This window comes from Eptatretus burgeri, chromosome 3, assembly GCF_056783735.1.
Source record: "Eptatretus burgeri isolate ZD-2024b chromosome 3, Ebu_testis_v1, whole genome shotgun sequence".
Taxonomy (NCBI): domain Eukaryota; kingdom Metazoa; phylum Chordata; class Myxini; order Myxiniformes; family Myxinidae; genus Eptatretus; species Eptatretus burgeri.
Genome location: NC_140963.1, coordinates 90,533,694 through 90,545,602, shown reverse-complemented (window position 1 = coordinate 90,545,602; position 11,909 = coordinate 90,533,694). Strand labels below are relative to the sequence as shown.

At 50.2% G+C, this 11,909-nt stretch overlaps 1 long non-coding RNA gene across 1 annotated transcript in view; it reads left to right on the top strand.

The window, feature by feature from the left end:
- LOC147030431 (uncharacterized) overlaps positions 1–11,909 on the top strand; it is a 34,528-nt gene that overhangs the window by 877 nt on the left and 21,742 nt on the right. Inside the window, exon 2 of the long non-coding RNA XR_015056359.1 lies at positions 236–348. This is a non-coding gene — a long non-coding RNA (uncharacterized LOC147030431). The remainder of the gene's footprint in view (positions 1–235; positions 349–11,909) is intronic.

Sequence of the window (11,909 nt, the reverse complement as noted above, 5' to 3'; positions counted from 1 at the left end):
TCTTCGACTATTTATTCACTTATAAGGGAATGGCATTTGTGGATGCTTATTCAGTCTTGGCTGGTGGGTCTTTGTTCTCTCTGGCACTGCACAAGGATAACTTTTCAGTTGGATTCAACTTAACTAGGGATCAGATCCAAAATGAGATAGCTCAGAGGCGAGCATCAGTTCCTACATATTTTGCAACCGTTTATGAAATGGTTACAGTGGCTGCAAATTCTTGCTTTTCCTACAGGATGGCTCAAGCTGAATAAGGGGACTTAGAAGCGAAACGACCAGACATGATGCCAGAATGGGACAGGATGCAGCTGTCTTGTCAGGATAAGGATCTCTTTGCTCTGCAGTGCGGTAAATGCGTGCGCCCAGACCCTGCAGCTCTTTTAAACTTCCGGTGCTTGACCCCTACTGCCCACAGCCTTGTGGGTTTGTAATTTCACACACCACTGTACAGCACGTCGCCTTGCTTGCCAAACGCAAGCTGACAAGGCCGACCAAATACACTTGGAAAATCTTTACATTTATTCGTTTAATTTCTAGCAGGCAGCACAGATTGCTTTAGCTCAAGCCTATGAATACTGCATTTCGTTATTTGCAAAGAGTTATAAAATGAATGCATTTTGGCTTCAGCTCTGGTGAAAACGCATCAAACTTGGCACCAGCAATTATCCGTTTGTACCATTCTGAGTGCTTGTTTGCAATTTCTATTGCTGAAGTCGACACTAGGCCAAGGGTTTTTTCAGAAACAGCAAAGTGGTGGTTTTTCCTCTTTTTGGTCATATGTGGCTAGAAATGTCCCATATCATGCATCCGGTGCTTCAACTTGCTTTGATAATTATCATCGCCTTGAGCAACATTCCAGACTTCTCCAGACAAACATGGTGTTTTGGGAGCACTGCCAGACAGGCAAAAAATGCATGTCAGCCTAATCAATGAGATTAATGGAATTAGTAAAACCATGAAATGGCATTTCAACTTATCTTTTTTGTGCTCACCGTGACTCGTGCATTCTTTTTGCCTTACGACGTATCTGTGATATGTAATGTGGAAACGTTTTGGTCATGCACATCAATCATTTCGTTTTAACTTTCTTCACCACTCTTGCAGGGTGGTTGGGTGGTCTTGGGACACACTGTCAGATTGGTAGCTTCTCTTGTTTTCAATGACATATGAGAACTATCTTGAAAATAATAATACAAATATTATTATTATTATTCTCTCATATGATATCAACATCCTATTCAATAAGGCATGTATGTTATGCTCACCTTTGTTTGTGGAAGGAAGTTTTTGTGCTGTCAGGCACCCAGGCTGACATCCCTGGCTCACAACTGAAAACAGAGGCAATGATGAGAACACAGGACAAAACATAGCAGTACCTATTTAAACCATCACTAGTGAGACAGTATTTGATGCTTATGAGGAGTGAAGGAGTTGGACAACTTCTGCTAGGAGAAAGGACAGTGGATTGAAGTGGAAGCTAGAGTGGTGGAGTCCTCTTATAGAATGGGACGAATGATGCCAATGATGGTGAAGAGCAAAGCATTCCAAACCTTAGTATCTAGAGAAGTGGATAGAGGAAGTTTCACTGTAGATCCATTTCATTCTTTCTGGATGCTAAGCCAGAGAAGCTTGGAGTTTGCTGAGTACAGCATCTGAAAACCTGGATGGTGCACTCACTGATAGAGAAGGATGCCCATCAAGAAGTGTCATTCTTGAGACCAGGTCACAGCATTAGCAATATTGGTATCACTGCAGTGCAGTGGTATCACTATTGATGTATCACAATATTGACTTGATGTCATAAGTGGCACCTGCAGTATATATTTAACACCAGACTATATGCAACACAGCTCGTCTTAACAAATGGAAGATTTTTTGCAACACTGATCAACACAGTTGAAATTAAAAAAAGGTTGACATAAAACATAAACATAATCAACAACATCGCAGTTGACATAAAATCATTCCTTTTCTCAAACAGCCTCATCTCAGATCATCAATTCAGATTCAGACCTGGTCACTATACCTTGGACATGATGCTTCGACTCACCCAACAATGGATGGAAGTCCTCAATATCAGGTCGGCCTGGACACAACTCAAGCTTTCAATACAGACTGGGATCCTGCCTTGCTCGACATACTGTCTGCCTATCGAATTTAAGATCAACTCCACTCTTGGATTACTGACATCCTCCACTCTCATAGTCAACATGTGGCTCTCAACGAAACACTTTCTTCTCTTCTCCCTATTAAGGCTGGAGTACCCCCAAGGCAAGTTCAAGGGCCCATATTATTCCTAATCTTCAACAATGATCTCACTGACTCTCTGGGAAATCCTCTTTATCTCTTCGCTGATGACTCCTCACTGTCGTGACATCCCTCATCCTTCTGACAAACAGACAGCAGCTTCTCCCCTCTCATCAGACCTTGATAAAAAATTAGGAGCTGGTCAAACACTTGGAACCTGTCTGTCTGTCTGTCTGTCTGTCTGTCTGTCTGTCTGTCTGTCTGTCTGTCTGTCTGTCTGTCTGTCTGTCTGTCTGTCTGTCTGTCTGTCTGTCTGTCTGTCTCTCTCTCTCTCTCTCTCTCTCTCTCTCTCTCTCTCTCTCTCTCTCTCTCTCTCTCTCTCTCTCTCTTTAAGGATTGTTCTACAAACCCTCCCATCTACTTTCTCAACAACTGTCTCAAAGAGATTCAGTCACTCAAACTATTGCGTCTTACTCTTAGTCATGATCTCTGTTTGGAAAGCCACATTTCAGAATTGGCCTCCAAAGCCAGTCACCGAATGGGCATCCTCTGTCGGGCAAAGTCTCACATCCTCACCATGCTCTTTGAAAGGAGGGTCTGGACCCCCACACCCACCCCCCCATCAACATTCTCAACAATCTTCTGGAAGTCCTTTACTTTAAGCTTCTGGGTCTCACTATCTGCCATGACCTTTCCTGGGAAAGCTAAATTTCCAACCTGGCCTCCAAAGCCAGTCGCCGACTGGGAATCCTCCGTCGTGCAAAGTCCTTCCTCGGGCCACCTGAGCTCCTGACCACCAACAAAACTTTCGTCCGCAACCTGATGGAGTACTGTTCTCCCCTCTGGGCTGGTGCTCCTGCCTCTCACCTTTCTCTGCTTCACGCAGTGGAAACCAAGGCATTTCGGATCATTTCGGATCCTCCTCACACAGGGTGAGTCAGAAGTCGTGCCCAATTTCTGTCATTTGATTGTTTGTTTGCCATTTGTATTACAGTGCACAAGAAGGTAGAAGTAAATGAATGACATGTTTATCTAACCATTTATTCAAGAAAAAATTATTACAGAACTGTACCAAGCTGTTTCACTTGCAATTTTCACAGTGCCCTCCCTCGTGATCGATGCACAATTGCAGCCGAGCAGGTACAGAGCGACACACACGTCTGCAGAGTTCGATATCAATTTCCTCAAACTTTGCAGTGATTTGAGCCTTCAATTCTTGAATGGTACGAGGCTTTTCACGATAAACAAGGTCTTTCATGAGCCCCCAAAGAAAGAAATCTGGAGGTGTTAGGTCTGGGGAGCGTGCCGGCCACTCGATCGGACCTTGGCGGCCGATCCACTTTCTGAGAAAGTTTTCATCAAGCCACTGACGAACATAACGTCCATAATGAGGTGGAGCTCCATCATGCTGGAAATAACAGTCCTGATCTTGTACCCTGGGCCAAAAGAAGGTTTGCAGCATATCCAGGTAAATTTCTTTCTGCATTGAAATTTCTGCAGTGACAGATCCCACAAAGAAAAAGGGTCCAATTATCCCTAATGGAGATATGGCTGCCCAAACTGTCACTCCAGGTAAATTTACTTCCTTCTCAACTCTCACTCTTGGGTTATTCGCAGCCCAGTAGACACAATAGTGTCTGTTAATTGTGCCATTAATCTTAAAACATCCCTCATTTGACCGCCAGATGTTCTCCAGCATTGTGTCCTCTTCGTGAAGTTTAGCTAAGAACTCTTCGCAAAATTGAAGATGGTGGTCGTCATCTCCATCATGAAGAGCATGCAGTAAGCATGGAAGATAAGGTTTCCATTTTTTCGGGTGAAGGATACGGATAACACTTGATTGGCTCACTTCCAATTCTGCAGATAAACGGCGAGTTGACTTTTGCGGACTTTGTTCCAGTCTTCTGATGGCTTCTTCAGCCTTAGCTACATTTGTTTCCGTTTTCGGACGACCGGACTTCTTTGCAGTGGCTACCGACCCTGTTGCTTCAAATTTCTCGACAATCACTCGTATGTTTCTTCCCTGATGTGGGTTAATATCGAATTCCTGTGCCAAACTGCGTGCCGCCATCGTTGGTTGTTCATTACATTTGTAGTAATGTTTCACGTCCCAATGCGTTGATTCATTGAAAGGTAATTCATGGTTCAATTTGGTGCAAATTCAGTAACTTTCCAAACTCGCAGCAATAACTTGCAAAACAAAATCCAAAATAAATAAATGACGAAAACTAATAATCTGCAAGACAATTATTAACAACATGACTTCCCAGAAAGAATCTGACAGCGGAAAAAAAAAACAAAATTGGGTGCTACTTTTGACTCACCCTGTATGTGTATGTGTGTGTGTGTGTGTATATATATATATATATATATATATATATATATATATATATATATATATATATATATATATATATATATATATATATATATATATATATATATATATATATATATATATATATATATATATATATATATATATATATATATATATATATATATATATATATATATATATATATATATATATATATATATATATATATATATAGCCTGGTGTTGGCTTAGTGGTTAGGGTGGCGGCTTGGGATCCCAGTATCCTGAGTTCAAGCCCCATTGGCTGCTGAATTAACACCAGGGGGTTGACTCAGCCTGTCATCCTTCCGAGGTTGGTGAAATGAGTGCCAGTGTACTGGTCCCGGTGTATGCCCCGGTTAGAATAGGTGTACCATATCCCTGTGTGTCGTAAGAGGCGACCAGGGTTGGCGTCAGGAAGGGCATCCGGCCATAAAACATTGCCTCACAAAAAGCCAAACCCCTGCACAGCAGGGAAAAATGGCTGTAAAAACGGTCATTTTTATATATATATGTGTGTGTGTGTGTGTGTGTGTGTGTGTGTGTGTGTGTGTGTGTGTGTGTGTGTGTGTGTGTGTGTGTGTGTGTGTGTGTGTGTGTGTGTGTGTGTGTGTGTGTGTGTGTATATATATATATATATATATATATATATATATATATATATTGTTGCGGTATTCGCGCCCGCCGGCGTGCTGGGAGCCACGTAACTCGAATCGCGGCACGTCGCCCACCGGACGGACAATCCAGTCGTGACCCTCTCGGACTAACGCCGGGAACCAGTCACGGGTGGACCTTTCGGTCTCACCGCGATCGAGCCAATCAGCCCCCGCGTGGGATAGGGTTGCTCGCCAAATTCAACCTACCTAAGTACCCACGCGGAGGGTAGACCGGGCGATCGCACCTCGCCGCAGGTCGACTTCGGACACGGGCCACTTAAGCGACCCGTTCCGTACTATCAGAATAACCGAGCGGTGTTATCGTCGACCTCGACGGTTCGATTAATTATCGGGCGTATTCAGCCCACTACCAACCCTTTACGTGAAGCAAGATGAGGATTCAATGGGAGAAATGACGAGGCGAAGCGGGAAACAGTTCAACACAAAAGCACATTTATTCGCGGCACACGGGAAGCACACATATACAATTCCACCAAATGCACACAGAAAAGACACAATGCAATTTACACAACAAGCAAATGTAAAAGTGAAAACACAATGCAGAGCTAATACCGACTACCGAGCACACGGCAACACTTATACAATTCTACCTCACAGACGGCGCCGACAACACATACCCAAAACCAAGGAAAAGAATACCCCCAAGAATGAGGCGGGCCTGAGGCCGAGACCGGGTCGCGCCTACCTGTCTGGTGATGAGACGCGGAGCGGCGATGGCGCCCCAACCCCGCGGGCCTCGCGGAGGGTGTCTGGTAGGGGGTGGGAAAGGGGCCCCCTTGGTCGCACTATCTCAGCGCGGGGGGAAACAGGAGGGGGTTGTTGATGCTCGGGGTATAGAGGATCTTTATTATCCCTGGTGTGCGTCTCCACCTCGGCCAGGTCGCGCTGTCGGCCTCCCTCGGGTGCAGCTCCCTGCACGACGCGAGCACCCCCTCGTCTGGTGTCGCCGCCTTTCCACAGCTCGTCCCCTCCGTTCCGACTCCAACGCACACGACGAGCAGCTCCACCGCCCGCGAAGTCTTGACCCTCTGCTTCCGACTCTCCTACTCTCCGCCTCTGGACTCTCCGACTCTCCACTCTCCGACTCTCCGACTCTCCTCTCTCTCCTCTCTCTCCTCTCTCTCCTCTCTCTCGACTGACGAACACGGTCCTTTTATCCCCCCGTAGCTTCGCCTTTGACCCCCTCCCTTTGACCTTTCACCTCGCTCCCCATTGGCCCGAGAAAAAGTGGGCGTGAAGGCTTTTTGATCCACAAATTTGCATATATCGATCGTCCTGGAGGCGGGGCCAAATCGCCCCTCGCTCACCGATTAGACGGCAAAAAGTGGGCGTGTGTCGTTTTTGATCCGTTTTTGAAGCACAAAATCCGTGATTTTGTACACGCTGTTCGACGCGCCCCCTGCACGAGTCCAACACCGGTACCCACAGCGGGGCAAGAACGGTGGCGATGCTACGGTTGCGAGGTGTGACGTGAAGGTCGTGGCGGTTGTGGTGAAGCGGCGTTGTGGTTGGTGGTTGATGTTGTGACTGGTGGTGGTAACAATGGCGGTTGGTCCAAATTAAAGATAGTAAAAGAAAAACGGCTATCCTGAAGAGTCGCAGCACGCATAAATGACATGTATTCCCACTAGACAACGGGTTTGGGCCTAACTACACATATACTTGCCGAGATACCTCACCTAAGGGACCTGAATGGTGGTTTGCGAATTTGGTAACCACAACACTACCCCCTCCCCTTTTTACAGACTCGTCCCGAGTCGTCAAATTTTCGTGTGCCATCATGTGTAGTTTTCCCCTAGTACATTTTACCTACGGATCCCTGAGTGCGACATTCATGGTATTCGTGTCCCCAAAATAAATAACCTGAGGGCTGCGTAACTATCTAAACAAACTCACTCACACGGACGACTTAAATAAAATTGCCGGCGCTAAGACATACATGCCGGGGGCGCACTCATATTTACAGTACATCTTAACCTTAACTTACAAATTTTACACTAAACCATGGCCCAGGATCACTGAACTCTGCAAAAGAAAAGCAGTTAACAGGGAGCCAGGCTGCCCACATGCAGTCTCTGGCTCAAAACAATGCAGGTGACAGGGAACGTGGCTGGCTGCTCACACGCAGTCCAAGGCCTTCCCTTTTGAACTGAACGCGGTGAACCACAACGGTGCATGGGCTGCACAACGCAGTCTCCGTGCCAGCTGAAGTGGCACACGCAATGAGCACAACGAATGGATGCATGAACACAAACACGGTGCACGGGCCGCCACTGCAGGCCCGTGTTGTAGCTGCCAACAGGGCAGTTCTCGCAGCTTGCAAACTGTTGCCTTGCGGATCCTGGCGCACATGGAAATGAACAGGGGGGGGGGGGCAAAGCAAAAATTGAACGGGGCTGGTGAACATGGGCAGTGGGCATGACATGGCAAAGGTGCAGGCAACACACAGCCCGCAGAAGAAGGCCGCTGCAGGCAAACACAGCGGGCAGATGAACTGGCCGGCACAGGCCTTGAAGAAAAACAGCCAGCAGATGAACTGGCCGGCACAGGCCTTGAAGAAAAACAGCCAGCAGATGGCACAGGCCTTGCAGCAAAACAACAGCTGCCGATGAAGTTGGCCGGCCTCCGCCTTGAAGCAAAACACGGCCAGCCGATGAAGTTGGCCAGCTTTTGCCGTTCAGTGGAGGTTGGTGGAGGGAGTGCGGTGGTGCTGGCCACTTGGAAGGCGGGCTCGGACCTACCTACCTGTCTCCCTCCCACCTATCGCCTTTGCCTGTCACTGTACATACCCACTCCCTTAATTTGTCAAACCCCAATTTAGCCCCAACTTATTTTTTTTGTTGTTTTTATTTTTACTTCCCCACTATAAATCGTCCCCTAACCCCCTTTATCGTCCTTGTTCGGCTAACCTATCCTGTCACCTAGCCTACTCCCAACCCCTACGTTCCCTTCCCGGAGGGGAATAAGGGAGAGCTAACGTCCTGTGTCGAGGCCCAACGAAGCCTCAGAATGGCCTCCCCAGAGTTCGGCGATCTATAACCAAAGTGGGTCCAGCGGCCCACAACGACAGCAAGGGGATGGATGGTGCGGAGGGGTACATCTCCTAATCTACCCTAACCATTTAACTGTTAAACTACCCCGGGGCTTTCAACAAGCGCTTCTCGCTTAAACTATTGGTTCTAACAACCCAGATTCCCGTCGCCTGTGTTGGTGTCCTCACAATTTCGGGCCTCGCCCCCCAATTTTCTCTCCGTGCCCTCACACGGTCTCCTGGCTGGGACACGTGGCTCCCTTTGGCAGGCACGACCCTCTGCCGAATCTCCCGCTATGGCACCCCCGGGCACTACACTGCCTCCGAGCCTACCAGCTCCCTAACACCGGGGAGTGCCCCCCATGGCACCTCCCCTGAAACGCACACGTGGCAGGCCGGCCTCCCGGGCCCCTTTCCGAGGGTCACCCGTTCCCACAACACTGCCCACGCGGCTAATGGCGCCCCGGGCCCCCGCACCAAGCAGGCGCACCCGTGCCCACTACTCTATCCCGGCCCCCCATGGGCCCATGGCCTACCGCGGCCGACTAGCCTGGTGCCTGGGGTACCCACTCAGCGATACTCACCTTTCGCAGCCACGCTCCCAAGCCCGTCAACAGGGCTCCTGCACCCCTCCAAATGGGTCTCGAGCCTACTTTCCCACCAACAGCAAAACGACCTCCATTTTTCAATTTGACTAACCCAGCTAACTCACTTTACTCTGACCCCGGGTTCCCTTGGGCGGGAGTCACTCCTCCCCCCAATCACTCATCGCACCATGCATTCCCCATTCACTCCACTCACACAGACCCGCTGGCCTCACTCACTCACCAAGCACATGCCTCACAACTCACCAACTCTTCAACACACTCACCACTGAACTCTGCCATCCTTCTAACTACATCCCCTAACTAACTCGTGCTCCCACGTCGTCCCTTATACTACAGCACGTTCCTTTTAACACTACGTAGCTAAGCCACGTCAACTCTACACATCCAAAGTCTGTCTCTGTCTCCAAATCAATAATTTTATTTCCCAACCTAAATCTGGCTACAATCCCTCTAATCCATTCCACGGACTCCATGAGGACTTACCCCTGCCCCATGAAGTCGGTCTAACTAAGCTAACCCTTCCCCCTAACTAGTTTCCATCCTGTGCCCAGGCCAAGGGGGTCTTCCACCCCTTGCCCAGGAATCCTGTACACCCGAAAGTGAGGCTTGCTTTTTTTTTTCATGCGCAGAACCTGCGCGGCAACTCAGAGCTCGCGCACTTTGCACCTGCCCGTGACATCATGCAGCTGCACGTGTTTCTCGTCCCTCCTTGGACGGGAACATCCGGCAGAGATACCCCTCCTGCCGGATTCCAACCCCACGTGCAGCCATGACGTCACCGTGCGCATAAAAAAAAACAAGCCCCACGTCTCGAGGGGTTCCCCACGCGAACACATGTGCTTTGCCCGTTGGAGCTTAACACACACGATCGCGTGGAGAACCCGTCCGGTCCAAATCCGATTACCTGCCTAAACTTTGTCCGTCCGCGGGATCGGCAAATCCACCGCGTGCGTTTCCGGACCGGGACTTCACTCTCGCAAGCGAGCACGTGGTGGTCTCGTGCGTTGCACAGCACGGACCGCGTGCTCACTGCTGGGTGAACCCGGCACGGTCCCCGAAACAACTACAGCCGCTACTCGGCTTTCTTTACTCGCATGTCGCCGTCGTCGTCGCCATTCAACCCACGCACACCTGCGTGTTACGACGCACACAGTCCACTCCATCACATTCACACCGGGAGACGCGGCTGCGTGCTTCCGCATGCCAACCGACATCTCCCTCACATACCGCTCTCTCACACACACGGTCTCCCTTGCACACAGCGACCTTGCACACGGCCGTTCACTCACGCGTGCCTCACTACTCACACAAACCATACTACTCACACACGCGGGGGCACTCAACCGCGGTGCCTCATCCACACTCCGTGCCTCATCCACACACGCGAGGGCACTCACCCGCGGTGCCTCATTCACACACATGGCGACACTCACACACGGTGCCTCATCCACACACGGCGTGCTGGGAAGCACGTAGTCCGGCACCATCGCCACCACACCACTCACACACGGGGTCGCTTCCACACACGGGGACGCACTCACGCCTTGCACCACACACACAGGGACAACCACACTGGGGATTTGTGTCCCCGCAAGGGTCTCCGGGGCCTCTATACCCCCCAAGCTTTCCGTGCACCCGTCCACAGCACTCGTCCCCTCAACCTCGCAAAGCACGACCGAACTCACCTGGTCGTGACTCACCTCAAGGGGGCATACTCCCTCCCCTCGTTCCTGGAGGAGGCCATCCAGGTGCTCGCACTGGGTCTCTGCACGCTCCGCGAGCTCACCCCCATTGTCCTCCACTACCTCCGTGTGTGTGTGTGTGTGCGTCACTTACCCCGTCCTCATCGTGTTGTCTCTCTATTTTTTCTGTCTCCCGTGTCTCTATACATTTATAAGTTTCTGTCGTCGTCACCTCGTGTCTCGTCTCACACGTTTTGGTCTCCCCATTTAATTTTTCCCTTTTGGTCACCGTCGATTCCTCTGTCACGACCCTCGCCGAACACGCCCCCCGAATTATTTTTTCACCCGCCTCCACCGCGGGCCTGTCAGCCGTTGCACCCCCTTCCAGCTCGTTTGCTTCTACACGTGGAGTCGCCATTTTGAGTTCCCTGCTAACGGCCTTCATGCCCGCCTGCAGGCATCGGCCCATGTTCTGCGTCTCCCCCCGGAGCTTTTTCGTTTCTTCCTTCATGTTTGTTTCCATTTTAGTTTTCATGCGTTTTATTTCGCTTGTGAATGCATCTATTTTTTCGTTCATGTTCGCCAGCATGGTGAATAGCTGGGCTATGTCGGGTGCGCTTGAGTGAGCCGTTTCGGCAGGGGTTGGGGAAGGGTTTTGGTGGAGAGGGGGGGGGAGGTGTCATACACCGCGGCCGCTGCCGCACCCACCTCGGGCCCTGGGTTCAGTTGGGCGAGTCCGTGTTCCTGCACAATCAACATTTCCTGCTCGGGGATTCCATCCTGGACCATGGATTCTACATTACTACACATATACATTTCTAATACCCCCGGCTCCCGCTCGCCTTGAGACGCCATCTTGCTTCTCGTGAAGGGTTAATTTAACTCGCTCGTAATTTGGAGGGAATCGGGGGTCGCTTCTCACCCCTGGACCGATTCCCGTGAATTTAATTGGAGACAGGAGAGCCCGTTTTCCTGTTCTCCGATACCAGTGCCGCGAGGAGGGCGATGAATTTGTATCGCACGACCTGACACCAGTGTTGCGGTATTCGCGCCCGCCGGCGTGCTGGGAGCCACGTAACTCGAATCGCGGCACGTCGCCCACCGGACGGACAATCCAGTCGTGACCCTCTCGGACTAACGCCGGGAACCAGTCACGGGTGGACCTTTCGATCTCACCGCGATCGAGCCAATCAGCCCCCGCGTGGGATAGGGTTGCTCGCCAAATTCGACCTACCTAAGTACCCACGCGGAGGGTAGACCGGGCGATCGCACCTCGCCGCAGGTCGACTTCGGACACGGGCCACTT